The 17,423-nt window shown below is 42.0% G+C and overlaps 1 pseudogene; it reads left to right on the top strand.

Annotated features, from left to right (window-relative positions):
• Nucleotides 1-12,214: 12,214 nt before the first annotated feature.
• Nucleotides 12,215-12,315, top strand: LOC118759462 (U6 spliceosomal RNA; annotated as a pseudogene).
• The last annotated feature ends 5,108 nt before the right edge of the window (nt 12,316-17,423 follow it).

The following is a 17,423-nucleotide window of genomic DNA, read 5'->3' as shown; positions in this document are numbered from 1 at the left end:
GTTTTGAGTCTAGATACAGAATGCTTGCTTCTAACTAAATTACTTGTTTGTTATGCTATGAATATTTGAGCCAATTCAAAATTCTGTAAGAGAAAAGCATTTTAACATCAGCTTTTACAAATGACGAAGACACAACCCAATGAATTATTGAACACCAAGAACCTTTAAGTACTTACCCAAAGTGCTTCAACTAATCACTAGTTGAGACTTGACCAGTCTTGGGAATATAACTCCTAGTTCACTCTTTCCAACACACTGAACTAAAAGCAGTATTAATTAAATCAGCAGCAGCAAAAAGAGAGATTGAAAAACAGACAGTTACATTTTGAGGATATTTGAGTTGAGAAGCACTGGGAAGATAAAAAGCCATTTGACAAGTTTTGAAGCATTGGATAGTAATGGGAAATTTTAATTTTATTCTACAAATATTTGCAGATTGCCTAAACTACTCTCAGTGCAGGAATACATCTATAAGCAAAGGAAATAAAATCCCTGCCTTCATGGAGTTTATATTCTAGTAGATTATTTGAAAAGTACTGACAATATGGAAGAATTATATTGAAAAGAAAAGGTAAAATATGCAGCAGAATTGAAAGTGGAATCAGTTTAGAGTTTTCAAATATATTCCTTTAGTAACATACTTATTTTCCCGCCTGCTTCCAGCAAGCAGTTCACAAGCATGTAAAATGTCACCAAACCTGAATTTCTCAAGAAAATACTTATTGACAGTATCAATTACAGAGCATCAAAGAAATAGGCAGATTCTCCCAGCTATAGATAGGATCAGATAGAGCTGTAAAGATACATTCAAACATGTAAAATCCTCCAGACATTTGTTCAGCTTTGAACACCAGAGAGTTGTGACATAGCAATAAAATCATGTGTTACTCTTGCTTAGGGTCCTCTTTCAAGACACCAAAAGTTCTTAGTACTTAAAGGCAAAATAATGGCAGGAAGAACAGGTACAGTCCCTGATGAGGAAGAAAGCAGAAGAAGTAACTACCTCTGCCATCATCATCTTAATGGCAATCTGGCATCTCTAGTTCATTCTCTGCTCAGATTCACATTGCCAAGATCTTCAAAGTTGACAAGGGAAGGATTGTGAGATCAGGGTAGAAAGCCCCTCAGCTCTGATTCTTTATCCCAAGTTGCTAAGTCAGCAGAAATTTCCACTCTGAGAGAGTGGACTGCAGCTTTCAATTGCAGGAGAATGATGCCAGGCAGGCGAGAACCACCAGGCCAAGCTGATGTTTCTCCTCTGAGCTGGCACAATCTCAACAATTCAACTTTCAGAGGGATAGATGACTCCTAATGCAACACCATTCCTAAACCTCAGGAAGGTCTCCCTGTCACCCAGGACAGCCTGAAGTTCCAGGTTTCACTTACCTGGCTTCAGACACTGTCTTACATTGAATTGCAAATCCAGCCCCTGTCATTTAGATGAACAAATTTATCAAACCATTTCCACTGGAAAGTTGCGGGGGATGGTGGGAGGACAGGGAAGAACTGAGCAGAGGAGCACTGGGTAAGGGAGGGAGGAGCAGGGAAAGGAAGATAAGATGCAGGATGAGCAAAAGTCCAGAACGGAAAGCAAGGACCAGTGAGCACAGCAGCTGTCAGCAGCTTGGTTTCCCCAAGGGATGGTCTTGTACTTGGCAACTACTAGTGGTCTGTCAGTAAAGAGAGTCTGAAGATCCTTCAGCTGTCCCACCACACAGACTAGGAATGGGAACTGGAGGAGAAGACCAAAGCCGTGAGGGGTCTACCAAGGTGAATGGCCAAAATCCCTCTTGAGAAACAAAGGGCTAATTTCTCCTCAGCTGAAGGAAGCTGCCTTGCCCAAGATCTTCCTGTGTTCCTCTCAAGTCCTTTGATGTTTCATGGCTAGTTAACACAGAGGATTGAAGCCCAGCGTCGGGCACTTCAGCATTCAGTTGAGGACTTCTGAATACTGTGTCACAGCCCCATTTGTCCCTTTGCCCAATCCTGCTTCCTTCTCCTCCCCACAGCCATGAGTGTTCATTTCAAAAGCACACCCTAAAGCATCCCTTGCATGCTAAACTCCATCTTGGTCTGCTGCCTAGGAGCCCCCAACTGCAAGAACCAGGCAGGAATCTTCCATTGCCTAGATGAATGAGCCCATGACACCTTTCGACACATGCCAGGTTTAGGAGCTCTTGAACTGCTACATGCAGCTGCCTACTGCAGTGGGAAATGCAGCACAACAACAAAAGGAGTCCTCCTGTGTCCCTCCTAAGAGAGACCTGGAAGCTTGGTTTCTCAGATTTTAGGTAACAAGAAAAAAAAGTGTGCCATTTTATTCAACAAGCATTCACTAGGCATGAATTCTTTAGTAAGCACAAAATTGTTGGATTTCATCGTTGTCATCATCATTGTTGCTCCTGGTAACATTTCCAATACTGCCTCTGGATCCAGTATTCCAGGAACTGGTGGGGGATTCAACACTGACTTCACATTCCACTCATGGGAAGCTTCATGTCTCCAGCAAGAACTATGCTTAATTTGCAAACAGTCTATCAACATGTCCCTAACTGCCAAGAATCTACCTGAAGCTACTTCATCTCTGATCTTTTTTTGAAGAAATATTCCACTTTGATGAAGCTGATTTTTTTTCAAGATTTATTAAGTTTTATTGGAAAGGCAGATCACATTTAAAGAGAGGAGAGACAGAGAGAAAGATCTTCCATCTGCTGGTCTACTCCCCAAATGACCACAACAGCCAGAGCCAAGCTGATCTGAAGCCAGGAGCCTCTTTTGGGTCTCCCACTTAGGTTCTGGGTCCTAAGGCTTTGGGCCATCCTCCACTGCTTTCCCAGACCACAAGCAGGGAGCTGGATGGGAAGTGGAGCAGTCAGGATATGAACAGGTGCCCATACAGGATCCTGGCAGTTCCAAGGTGATTTAAATATTATGCCATCACACCAGGACCCATTTCTGAATTTTTTAAAAGTCATGACGATCAACTATACTTCTTTTTTGATGGATATAAATGAACCAAGGTTTTGAAACCAGGCAATATTTGGATTGCTTCCAGTATTCCGTAGTATGCATGGAACTATCAAGCTTCAGATATTAACTGGGTCAGAATGACTTTAGGACACCCTTAAGCATAGTTGATAGTTCAAAGTCCATTTCAATCAGTAAAAAGTGAATCATTTTATCTCCTCATGCTCTACTTTATTTTCACGCTGACATTCTGCTGCTAATTTTCTTGTCGATTCTCTATGATTATTTCCATTGGTCAATATTTTACTACATCCAACAATCTGCTATCTTCTATAAATTTAGAAAGTTGAACTACCAATGCTCTTTACAGTATTTTCCTAATTTTGAAAAATACCTGGTTCTGTTTTCATCCTAAGGATTCCATTATTTAAACGTTAAATAATTCCCCACATCCCTACCTTTTGTTTTCACTTTTATTCTTTTTCCTTTGCACAATAATCTCACAAATGCCAGGATGATTCATGCTGGTGGCAACCCTAAAGTTATCATAAGGTATATGCTGATCCAGAGATTCTATGAGTGAAAAAAAAAACAGTCATTGGTTGCCTGGTTCTTAGTCAAAAGAAGTTGGAAAGATTTGGGTGATCATATGGCTAAAGCAGATTCCGGGACCTTTCCAAGTGCAGATTCAAGTTTCATCCAAGCCCTGTGTGACTTAGTCTTACGTGATTTCTAAACTCTGATTGGTCCTAAGGCTGTTCTACTTCGTGGTTATCACTTGACCAATTTCAGGGCACTGAGCACAGCTTCTTTACAACTGCTCAGCTTGACTTCACTTCCTAAGATTCCATATAAACTGAGAATGAGAACTGGCCACAAAGGCTATTGTGAAGCTATTGCTGTGGGATATGGACAGGGCATCCTAAGGATAATTAGATCAATAATAGACCTCTAAGGTAGACAGGACACCATCTAAAATGTACCACTACATTCAAAGTGTCGTAGGCTAAAAACCCAGAGCTGCTTTTCCAACATACTTTGGGGAAATCTTGGGGTTGTGCTACTTGCTAGAAGAACAATGCGTCTGTAGTTCACATCACAAGGAACAAAAGCAGCTATTCTCTCACACTGATCCTGAAAGAACTGGGAAAGGAGACACCTTATGAAATATGAAGACAAAGTCTTTATTCTTCCTGGCTGTGAATCACATCTCTAAATATAGATTTGCATGTATGTGCATGCACACCTTTGTAGAGACTTAAATGTTGAGTCAAAGGATTTGTTTCAACTTCCCAATTCTAAGAAGCCACTGTTCTCTCCTATTCCTGTGTGACTGAGTCACCCCACCCCATCCCACCCCCTCTCCCTCTCCCTGTGAGATAACAGAACCAGATTTACACAACTGAACTACAGAGTATTTTTAGGAACAAGCTGCTACTGGGAACTAACTCTCTTGATGAGAATCAAACCACCAAATCATACTTCAGGACAAAGCTTCTCTCCAGCGATTACTGACAGGGCAGCACACAATTCATGCACTTTGAGACATGGATATTGAAACTAAACTGAATGTCAAGGTTTTGTTGTTGAAATAGTCTAGATACGCTATAGACCTATTCAGGCCATCGGTCATGAGCTTATATTATATTCAACTACCCTAAATACTTGTGTTCGTAATTACACAGACAGATTCTACCTGTGTTGTAAATGAATTAAGGTGAGGGCATTTGGCTTTAAGGTTAAGATACCAGACAAGATAGCCACACACCATGCCAGAGACCCTAGGCTTGATCACAGCTCCACATCCAGTTTTCTGCCAAGGCAGCTCCAGAGAGGCAGCAGGTGATGTTTCAAGTAGCTGGATTCCTGCCATGCAAATGGAAAACCTAGACTGAGTAACTGGCTTACAACTCTAACCCTGACCCAGCCCTGCCATTGTGGGTATTTGAAAGTGAACCAGTGGTGGGAGGGAAGGGGCGAGCATTATTTCTCTCTATCCCTTCCACTCTCGCTCTTCAATAAATATTATTATACTAGGTAGCATTGTCACAAGGAAATCAGACTGCCCCAAGGAAGCATTCGAAGTGTTGAATTCAAACAGGTTGCAGATGGTGAGTTAGAGGACAAGTGCCAAGCTGGTCTAGAAGATTATTAACTTTCTCCTAAAACGTAAGTGTTGTGAAGTCCTCTTCTTTGTTCCTTTGCAGAGTTAAAATTTTTTAAAAAGCCAAAGAGCTACAAATGGATCTATGATTGTATACTGCTAATAAAATTATAATTGGGTGGGGGGGTTGAGGCTGTGAGTGCCCCAGTGCAATGACTCAACTGGCTAATATCCACCTGCCAATACCAGCATCCCCTATCGGTGTTTGTTCACGACCTGGCTGCTCTACTTCCCATCCAGCTCCATGCTTCTAGCCTAGGAAGGCAGCCAAGGACGGCCCAAGGCCTTGGGACACTGCACCCATGTGGGAGACCAGAAGAGGCTCCTGGTTCCTGGCTTCAGATTGGCTCAGCTCCAGCCATTGCAGCCTTTGGAGAGTAAACCAGCAGATCAAAGATCTTCCTTCTCTTTGTAAATCTGCCTTTCCCATAAAAATAAATAAATCTTACCAAAAACTTGCAATGGGACCATGTGATTCATGTTTGAGCCTACCACATGCCACACAGAGGTACTCAATGATCATTTTTGATACTTCCCAGTGTCTTACATTCCACATAGTAAGATGTGTTCTTTCTTCCCATCCTCGTTTTACTAGACCTTAATTGGTATGCGTATGCTTTCCAGGCACTAATTCTGCATAGGTTAAGGCTTTTCAAAGAGAAAACTTTGTTCAAATGTGTCCTCATTTTTTTTTTTTTTTGGTTACACTTATTGGAGCTGTTTGTTCTTTTGGCATTTGCTGAACTTGGCTGAAGAGACAGTGTGTCTATCAGCATCTGGTCTCTAGCAGACTGCTAGACTACAGTGCTATTCCAAGGGTCTGCAGGGTACAGTAAATGAGCTTTCCCTTTTTAGTTTCATTAATTACTCTAATTGTTTAACAGGAAATAAAGGAATCAAGGAAGGGAAGGAAAGAGGGGAAGGAGGGAGAAAACAGGGAGGAGAGGGAACAGAGAGGATGGATGTCATTGCCCCATGCTGGAGCAATGGGTTTCTCTTTATCACCTTTGTCAACTGCTTGACTAGTTCTTTGCTCTGACTTTGAGGAACAAAAACTGATTTGTGAAGACCAAATGATGCCAGGCTTCCAAGGTTATTTTATCTCTTTATGAACAGTGATATCCCTGAATATAATCACAAGAAACTTCCGTCCCACACTATTTTTGAGATTCTTTCTGTGTATAAAATTCACAAAAAAAACATCCCTCAAGGGCCCAGCATGGTAGCCTAGCAGCTAAAGGTCCTAGCCTTGTATTCACCAGGATCCAATATGGGCACCAGTTCTAATCCCAGCTGCCCTGCTTTCTATCCAGCTCCCTGCTTGTGGCCTGGGAAAGCAGTCGAGGACAGCCCAAAGCCTTGGGACCCGGCACCCAGATGGGAGACCTGGAAGAGGCTTCTGGCTCCTGACTTTGGATCGGTGCAGCTCTGGCTGTTGTGGCCACTTGGGGAGTGAATCAACGGACAGAAGCTCTTCCTCTCTGTCTCTCCTCCTCTCTGTACATCTGACTATCCAACAAAAATAAAATCTTTAAAAAAAACAAAAAGGAACACCCCTCAAAACACCTGACTTAGGTAGATGGACATGCTTCATTCTGTAGGTATGTATAAAAGTAAGTGCAAATGCCAGAGAAGGACAGTTTGTGGAGGTGTGAAGAACACAGACAGTTCTCTTGGTGACCTTGGACCAACCCAGTGCTGCCTGGCTCATTGATCAGGTCTCAACAATAACAGAATACGCCAGAAATACAATATCCTGAGATCAGGACAAAGGACCTGAATGACCCAGGCCTTTATTCTGTCCCTTTTATGGTATGTAGCATCTTGGAGTTTGGGAGCAACAGCAGGGTCCACTAGGATTTTGCTCCTCTCTCCCATAGAAGCAGGAGTCACACAGCCCCCTTAGGGACACAACCAGTAGAAGCCACCTTTCAGGATACTTCAACCGAGCTGCCAGGGGAACTTGGGATGTTCAAATTCCATTCACCCTGGGCAGCAGTCTTGAGTCTTGGGGAGCTTTGATTCCCCAACTTCTTTCGCCCCTTCCTTCCTATCCATAAGTCAGGTTCGTATCACTTGTGTGTATTCTATCTCACCGGACTCCACCAAGTGGCTGCTGTGGTTTGACACCTCTAAAATCCATTTTGAAATTTGTCACTGGGCAAGTGCCAGGAGGTGAGGCCTGAATGAGGTGCTGAGTAGGTCATTAGGAAGGATCAATGGCTTCCTGCAGGGGCCACATTAGCACTTGCTCTTGCAGAACCAGCTTACTTAGCATAGCATCCTGTTAGCTTATGTTACTGGTTACACTGTGAGGCTGCCTCTTCTGGTGTTATTTTCCCCTCTCTTTTTGGGCATGCTCTTCCCGATCTGACTTCTGCCATGTTACTAAGCAGCATGAAGCCCTCAGCAGGTGGAGCCAGCCAGTCTTGGATTTCCCAATCTCCAGAACGGCAAGTCAAAACAAACCCACTTCTTTAATAGACCCTCTGGTCACGTGTATTCTGTTACAGCCACAGGAAAATACAGTAAGACGGTGGGAACCCAGTGAGTGTGTGGTGAACCTGCTCACACACATCAGTGGTCAACACATCTGGATTCTTGGCTGGCCTCTGCCATTTTCCTGCTATGCAACTTTTTGGACAAGCAGATTCTCCTCACCACATTTTAACTGTCTCATTGCACATTAAAACTTCATACATCTACAGTATTGATGTAAATCTCTGCTTGTGTTCCTTCAAGTATTTGTTGTAAGGCATCACTGACTGTTACTTAGTTCATAGAAACCCATGACTTTTATTCAGAAAATCATACTTGATCAAAATAAAAAGTATTTACTTTTTGTCACTTCCTCAATTTTCTCTTGACTTCCATGTTAACACTACAATGACTCATGTGTTTTTGACTCACTTGGAGTATAAACATGGAACCATTTTATTACTGAAATAACTTATCAGAAGAGCTGAATAGATGCTATACAATATTTTAGTCTGATCTCATCACTCCCAGTCCCTACTAGGTTATTGAGACCCGCATTAAGGTATCAATTTCTTCCCTCCCTCCAAATACAGGCAGCAGCTTGGAAAGAAAGAGTTCACGGAAGTAGGAAAGATACAATCAAACACCTCTTACACTCTCTTGCCCACTTCCTCCGTCCTGTGGATGCCTCTTAGCTAGCAGTGAAGCAAAAGCTCTCTCAGGACCACACAGGGAAGTTGGAAGACTTCTGATGTTCCATTGTAAATGCTCTTCTCTTGCTATTAACCACCCATCATTAATAATGCAGTGACTAACTCTTGGCCTGCCATTCTAGCTGAGCGACCTCATTGATGTGGACTCTGTGCACATGAATGAATACCTGCTGGTCTGCGTTGCAATCCCAACAACCTTTCCTAAGCATAAATGAGCCCTTGAAGGATTCAAACACATGTTCCACCAGGTCCCCAAAGGTCACCCAGTGTATGTGGCATTCTAATGAATGTTCCTCTTTGACCCAAGCTTTGGTCTATGACCATACCACCTTGAATGAGCCCAATCTTGTCTGACCCAAGTTTTCAGAATCTCTACCAAGTGGTTGTTCCCATTCTTACCTTCAATCTTCATGGGTATATGTGGAGGGACCAAACTTCTCAAAAACTCAAGAAGACTTTAAAGGAAAAATGTCACTTCCCTTCCCAATTTTGTTCTTCCCCTCCATGGAACAGCATAAAATCTTACAGTTTTGTTAACTTTGAACTGGATCGCAATTATTTTGGCTTCCTTCTCATCCATGGAATCTCTCAAACTTTATAAATATCAATTTCACATCTCAAATATAAATACTGCCAGCCACCTTATATTATATAGCCCTGCAGTGGTAAGAAGGGAGAAAGCAAATGAGTCCTGCAACCCTGGAAGCAGCACATGTATTAAATTTAGGGCTAAGATTTCTCCTCCCCCATGCCTTCTCTTCTCCATCCTCCTCCTCCATCAAAGAGACATCTACACTCCTGATTTATTGCAGTGTTATAATTTACAATACCCAATAATTGGAAACCTAAGTGATAAAGAAAATGTGATACATATACCCCCATGGCATACTCTTCAGCCATAAAAATGAAATCTTGTCGTTTACAATGATGTAGTTGGGAATGGACAGTATTAAGTGAAATAAACCTAGCACTAAAAGACAGATACCAAAATATCTCAGGCATGCATGGAATCTTAAAAAGCCGATTTCATGGAAGTTAATAAGATGTTCTGATGTTCTATTGCACAATAGGATGACTATAGATAATGTATTGTGCTTTTGTGAAAAAATACCTAAAAGAAACTATTTTGAAGTTTTCACTGAAAGAGATCTTAAGTGTTTGAGAAGATATGTTTACCTAATTAGACATTTCACAGCATATGCCTTTATTAAAACATTACATGGTACCTAATAAACAGGTATGATTTTTATGTAAGTTAAAATAAAAATCATAAATAAAGATTAAAATGGAATATTGGAAAAAAAAAAAGAAGCATTGGATCAGAAAGCAGAATTGCTGAGCAGGTGACAGGTTGATGGGAGATTTCTGGTAAAGAATTGACCTAAAAGATTCCTCCTGCAGTAAGCAGGTTAGTCCATGATGGTCACATGGAACTGTGTTCCATAGAGATGCTAGAAGCTTCTATATGAAGACACTTCTAGTAAGCTCAATGGAATTTTAATTTAATTGATTGATGGAAGGAATGCTAATGAAGTAGATAAACCAATCAACTCTCCTAAATGTGGTTAAAGGATTCTTCTGTTTATTATCGATCCCTGAATATTGCATTTAGTTAATTTATCATAGCCAGGAAAACTTCTAAGAAATGTCTTGAATTTAGGAAATTAGTGAACAGTGTCTATTTGCTTTAAGGAAGTAATCAAAACTGAACAAAGCACAGGGTTAGACGGCGCTGTCTGTGCAGGTGGCCATCTGGTGCTAGAAACTGCACGACAAACAGCACTTCGGATGTCACAAATGAGAGCGAGCTGGGTACTTGCAGTTCACGTGTATTAGCACCCTCACAGTCTAGGGAGTATGTTTCTGGAATTTTGTTAAGGGCAAGCCAATGAAATAGTAAGTAACCTAAAGTTACTTCCTCTAGGTAAGTAACTTCATGTCAGTAGGCCTCAGTTTCCAAAGCTATAGAATAACCACTCATTCATTTTGAAGGTGTTTAAAAACCCTGAAGAATTCAAACGATTGTTTTGGTTTCCTTGTTTTTAATTCATTCACTTATTTATTTTGCACACAGGCTAAAACAGCTGTGCAATATGAGACACGTGTCTTTGTTTTAATCTGTTGATAAAATTACCATGCTGTATAGCTAGTTGATCTCAGATTTGGAGAGCTCCCATTTGGCAGTAATATCTCATTTCAGGTTCTCTGTTGCTTCAAGCAATTGTTCATATTGCCAACCCCAGTAACTTTTCTAAGAACCAAATCTAATAATCAAAGAGAAAGAGGTAAGAGGCGGGGAAAGAGATTATTCCACTTGGATTTGTTCTAAAACTCCATATTCCATTTTAAATTTTATTGTTGCGTTTTGTTTTACTATTCATTCACCTAATGCCTAGAACAGTCTGGGCTGGGCCAGGCTAAAGCCAAGAGCCTGGAACTCAATTTGAGTCTCCCTTCCTGGGTGACAGAGACCCACATACGTGGGGCATCACTTGCTGTTTCCCAGGGTGTACATTAGCAGAAAACTTGAGCCACAGACTGGAACTTGAACCAGAGACCTCAACATGGGATATGGACATCCCACATTGTGTCTTAATTGGAAGTCCAAAGGTCCATCCCTCCAAGATATTCTTCAAGGATGTAAATGATCAGTTTCTATGCCGGGGTTCCAAGTTCACTGATGATTTTCTTAAAATGTATTTCAGCTTTTGGTAGTGAATTTTTCATTTTAGATATTGTATTTTTCATCTCTAATAGTTCAATTTTATAATATCTACATTTCTCCTAAAACTGTTCAAGTTACTCTCTACACATGTGTAATATATTAGTCATAACTATTTTAATATCCTTCTCTCTCAATTCTAAGATCCGTATTATTTCTGGGTCTCTTACTTTTTAAAGTTTTTATTTTTGATTGACACATACTGACTGTATGTATTTATGGGGTACACTGTGAAATTTAGATACATGTATACATTGTGTTCTGGGTCTATTTCTAATTGATTGATCTTTTTCCTCACTGTAGGTTATCTTTTTTGCTCCTTTACATGTCTGTAATTTTTTGACTCAATGCTAGACCCAATAATTTTATATTTTAACATGCTGAGTTGTTTTGTGTTCCTTCTGAAATTCTTAAACTTTTTTCAGCAGCTGAATTCTTTAGAAACAGTTTGACCCTTTTGTGCCTTGCTTTTAAACTTTATTAGATTGGACTAAAGAAGTCTTGAGTCTCAGTAACTAATTTCAACCAGAGAAATTTTGTCTTTAAGCAAAGAGGGACATAAAGCAATGAGTGGAGATGTTTTCAGTTGTTCTAAGTGAGAAGTGGGAATATTATTGGAATTTCTAGAAATTAGAGATACAGCAAAAAAATCTTGCAATGTGCAGGAAAGCTCTTCATATTCCACTCTCCCCAGTCCCCCATTCCTCCACCCTAACGAAGAATTACTTAGCTCAGGAATGTCAATAGAATCTCATTACTCAGTTTTCTACCACTATCACTAAACACCTAAGACCAGATACTTATGAAGGAAGGAGATTTTATCTTGGCTCCTGGATTTGAAGATTTTCATTTAAAGATTGGATTAGGCCTGGCTCAGAAGCCTAGTGGCTAAAGTCCTCACCTTGCATGCCTGGTATCCCATATCCCAGTTCCAATCATAGCTGCTCCACTTCCCATCCAGCTCCCTGCTTGCGGCCTGGGAAAGCATTTGAGGGCGGCCCAAAGCCTTGGAACCCTGCACCCACGTGGGAGACCTGGTAGAAGCTCCTGGCTTTGGATCAGCTGAGCTCCAGCCGTTGTGGTTACTTGGAGAATGAACCATCGGATGGAAGATCTTTCTCTCTGTCTCTCCTTCTCCCTGTAAATCTGCCTTTCCAATAAAAATAAATAGTGCTTGCTTTGGCAGCACATATACTAAAATTGGAATGATACAGAGAAGATTAGCATGGCCCCTGCACAAGGATAACGTCAATAAAAATAAATAAATCTTAAAACAAAAAGTGGGCTGGCACCATCAACCCAGCCATCTGGTTAGGCCAGAGGACAGCCGTGAGAAGAATGGTCACATTGAAAGCCATGAAGCTGAGACAGTGGTGAGGCTCCACTCAGCCTGTATAAGCAACAGTAAATAACTGTTTTCCACAACCATGCACCTAGTGGCCCAAGGATCTCCTTTTAGGTCTACTTCTCAAACACTGTAACTGGGTTAAATGTCTTTCTTAATACTGTTAACTTACGACTTTGGTGAATGAACGCATATCTACATGAGTTCAAGAAGCAAAGCCTTTTCAAATGAAAGCAACTGGTCTAGGACTAGCTAGGCTGCATCACAGCAGAACCCTTCTGAGCTCTTGTGTAATACCCTTCATATTCAGAATTCTCTGCCCTAGTTGCTGAAAAGGTGAACTGTTGAAAGCTCTGTGTGATGTTCCTGAATTATTTTCCGTACTCGTTTCTGGAAACATTAGGTGGCTTCCTCGCATTCATTTCAATCTGTTCTCAACTGAAAAGCAAGAGGACCTCTGTGTGGATTGGCAGATCTCAGCCTCTGGGAAGCACTCCAGGATTGAGCCCCACATGTTGAGCACATGCCATCACTGGTTCTGTGTCTCTTCCATCCTCTAAGTCATAGGTTCCTAACTGCCTCTTTTGTTTCTCCCTTTCTGCCTGAAATCCATGTGTTAAAGAAACAGTTGCTTATCCACTGAAGTTTTCTACCACCTTGATTTGGATCTCAAGGATCAAGTATAATTTAACATTTCTGAGTTGCCTACATTTCTTAAAATTGGTAAATAGAGACACAGATTTGATGAAAGTCAGGCATAATTAATATTATATTAATGTAGTTTTTAATTTTATCTCAGGAGGCATACTTTGTGATGCCAGTAACCTGGAATTAATGCATAAATTCATGTATTCATTAGTTACACAGTTTTAGCCTATCATTTTTCTTCATACTTTAGCTTAAATACATGTATAAGTTTCTCTTCATTTATATTCTAATTCTATAATACCTCTTCATTTAGTAAAATGAATATTTCTATAAATACTTCAATTATTTCTTTCCCTACTAGAATAGGAATTATATAGGAAAAGAGATACATACTTATGCCTTCCTTTTCATTTACCAGTTTTTGATACAATGATTCTTCCCTATCATCCTACAAAGATGTCCGAAAGGTTTTTTTTTTGGCTTTATTATAACCTCAAGGAGTCAAGCATACTTGATATGTTTTAATCCATTGCATTTCTGATTCATGTTAATGCTTGGTTTTTTCCCCATTTTTTGATCAGTGGGAACCTAGTCAAGTGACTGCTACATCCTTTTGACATGACCTCACCAGTATTTGATAGTTTCCTCAATATCTGACTATACAAAAAGAATTTCAGGCTTGGGGCAGTTGCCTGTGAAGCCAGCATCCCTCATGGGGGCTGGTTTGAGTCCTGGTTTTTCCACTTCCTATCCAACTCCCTGCTAATGAAACAGGAAAAGTGATGGAAGGTGGCTCAAGTCCTGGGGCCCTTGTGCCCACACTGGGGAACCCAGATGCAGCTCCTGGCCCCTGGCTTCCACCCATACTAACCCTGACTGTAGCAGCCATTTGTTTATCTTGGCTTAATATAGGTCCATCAGGACGTGGTCCCTGTTCCAGCAGATGAAAGATCTCTCTCTCTGTCTCTCTCTCTCTCCCTCCCTCCTTCCCTCCAATTCTGTCTTTTAAAATAAATTTAAAAATAAATCTTTTATTTAAAAAATTCAGGCTTACATGATTGTGCTATATCATAAGAATCCTCTAAGAAAGGAAAGCTTCATTTTGCATTTCTCTGTTGCAATATAGGAGAGCCGGTTTCCTACAATTTCACCAACAGACCCTCCTTCAAGCATGATGTGAAACTTCTGTGGGTTATCCCTGTGACAGCTGAGAAGTGGTATCTCTAAGGACTTTTAATTCATATTTATCACTACAGGTTGACTAGATATCTTCTCATATGGTTAAAAGCCATGGTCTGTAACTTATTCCTATTTCACCCTGTTTTGCAACAAGTGTGTCCATTTTGCCAGGCTGGTATGAACAAAATATAAATTCATTTAACCAGCCAACATAACATTTACTAGATGCCATGGACTAAAAGCAAACCAAACTCCAATGTACTGGGAGTCTCTCTGAATGGTGGAGCTCCTAGTCTCACTCCTTAGTCATCACACCTTATACTCTATTTATAACAAACTGGACACTCAGAATAAGTGAAGGGGACAATGTCAAACCAAAATAACAGGATTGTCTCATTTATTCCTAATGTTTTTAGATTAAGAAGATGTGACACACTTTAATCAAGTGATCATAAAAACTGATTATAGTGGGGGCCTGGTGCAGTAGTCTAGCGGCTAAAGTCCTCAACTTGCATGCACTGGGATCCCATATGGGCGCCAGTTCTAATCCGGCTGCCCTGCTTCCTATCAAGCTTCCTGCTTGTGGCTTAGGAAAGCAACTGAGGACAGCCCAAAGCCTTGGGGCCCTGTACCCATACGGGAGACCTGGAAGAAGCTCCTGGTTCCTGGCTTCAGATCGGCTGAGCTCTGGCCATTGAGGCCACTTGGGGAGTGAATCAACGGACGAAGACGTTCCTCTCTGTCTCTCCTCCTCTTTGTACGTCTGAGTTTCCAATAAAAATAAACAAACTAATTGTAGTTAGGCCCCGATGCTTTTTGTTACATGTCTGTAAGTCACCTTGCATATCCTCAGGGAGAAATAGACAGAAACCACCTTGGAGATCACTGAGGGTAAGATGAGATACCAACATTTATCCTGGCTTAACACAAGGTCCACCAGGACAGGGTCCCTGTTCCAGCCTCCTCTCTCACCAGCTGTCCCCTGGTTCTTGATGGTCCTGGGTCCCTACAGTTTCCCAAACAAGGCCTTCTGTTTAAGGCACACTGCATCCTTCTCCCCGCAGCCAGTATTCTTCCATTGTGTGCTATTGTGTAGCCTACAAACATATCAACAGACTACTCCTGCTCCAACGTGACAAGACAGCTCTGTGGAGAAATTTCACCCTTCGCAGGCTAACTTAGACCACATCTTATATAGGCTCACCGTCGGTGTAGTGGTCTAAGCACTGACAGAGCTATTGGAAGAAGTCTAGCTTGCAAGCACAGGTGGGCCCTTCCCCTGACTCGGGAATCATTCTCCAGCTGCCCACCACTGGGAAGACAGCTTGAGAGAGAAGCACAGAACAGGGGCCGGCCTGTACCCTGCTTTCCCCAACCCTCGACTAAGAGTCAGCCTGGAGCGTTGCCTGAGACACAGCAGAGAGCTGGAGGCAGTGGAAGAGACTGAGCAGAAGCAGGAGCTGTGTGAAAACCTGGACTGCAAAGGCAGGTCAGAAAGTCACCAAATAAGCAAATCCATAATGGCTCAAAGAATGCAACTTCAATGCGATGCTAACAGGGAGCTCCATGCCATCAAACTGCCCACTGAAGCACAGTGGGGAGGAAGGGAGTACCCAGGGACCACATCTCCCAGCCAGGCAGAGTGACCACGGTCAGGCCTAATTGATTCCTGCTTCCTTTTGCCCTTCCTATTGGAACCTGACCTCATTCCACTTGGCAGGCCCTCCCTGCCACATCTCCAGCTTCAGGCTTGCCAAAGTGCCAGGATCTAAGTTCCAACAGAGGTCTGGGAGGCCCCAGCCTACGGCTTCATCTAAGCCAGGCCAGAGAACATCAAATTAAACCAATAACATGTCAAGTGGACTTCTTTTATCAATTATAGAGTAGAATCCAGTGGGCAAAAAGGAAGAGCTATTGGTTTCTTGAACTTCATCAAGTCAATTTAACTGGACAAAGTTAATGACACAGTCACCTGCACATTTAGCAACAAGGAGGACACTGAAAAACCCCAAGCCAGTGGCAGCCCGCCTCTAAGGATATCTCCCAGACTAAAGGCCATGTTGCGGCAGTAGTAAGCTCGTAGCCGTGCTGCTCATCTGCGGCTCTCCTGCAGCACACCGTGGCAGTTGTCAGCTTCTAGCCTCGCAGCACGCAGCCGCAGCCAGCCAGCTCCTAGCTATTCCCGTCTGCAGGCTGCTCCCTTGCAGTGTGCTTAACAGCCATAACTTCCTCTCTGTATTTCTGACTCTCCAATAAAAACAAATAAATCTTTTTTAAAAAAAGAAATAAGCATAACCCCACTCGCTCTCTCACTTACTGCTACAACTGAGACACTGGCCTCAACTGGTTACCTCCCAAGACACCTACTCAATCGAATATATTCCAGTGGAAAGAAAGACTACGAAGAAAATTAATAACCTACAACCACCATTAGTCTTTCTAAATCCTATGGAGATTTTATTTTAAACAAAGAGTGCAGGGCACCTCCCTTAAGACTTTGATTCCGGAAAGTCTGCAATAATGCCTGGAAATGTGAATATTTCAATTCCTGCTATGATTTGGGCACGGGCCTGAGAGTACCCTCAGGGGTTCAGGCACCGGAAGTTTGGTCCTTAGTGTGATGGTGGGAGTGGCGCTGGAATCTTTAAGAGGTGGGGTCAGTAGGAGGTCACGGGGCATTTCCCTTAGAAGGAGTTAAGGTAGTTCTCTTGGGATCCCAGTGAGTTCTCCTGAGAGTCAGGCACATCTACTCCTACGTGGAGATGCTGGACACTCTTTTCCATCACCCTAGCGCCGCACTGATACTTTCATTATATGTTCGTTAACCTCATGTGGATAAAGGATCAATATATTGTTTTTTCCTGCTTCTCCTCCCCATGGTGGACTGTACTCAAGGGGATACATCATGGAAATGTAATGTAAATTAATATGCTCAGCGGTGGAAATAAAAAGAAATAAGTCCTCATGCATGTTCCACAGGGATGGACTCAGAACAAAATGACTGACAGTCTCCTACATAACTGGGAGACGCCCCAGTGGCAGCAGGATGGACTTGGGAAAAATCACGAAAGGCACCCACTGCGAGACTGGAGGGGAGAAAAGAAGGGAGAAAGGGAATTTGTGGGAGCGGAAGGGAGACCCCAGTGCCAACTAAACTATTAAAAAAAGAGAGCAAGTCTGAGCCCTGGCTCTCTCTGTCTCCACCTA

Source organism: Ochotona princeps, chromosome 13, assembly GCF_030435755.1.
Source record: "Ochotona princeps isolate mOchPri1 chromosome 13, mOchPri1.hap1, whole genome shotgun sequence".
In the NCBI taxonomy this organism is placed as follows: Eukaryota; Metazoa; Chordata; class Mammalia; order Lagomorpha; family Ochotonidae; genus Ochotona; species Ochotona princeps.
The sequence above is the reverse complement of the archived record's forward strand: the minus strand, read 5'-3'. Positions and strand labels throughout refer to the sequence as shown.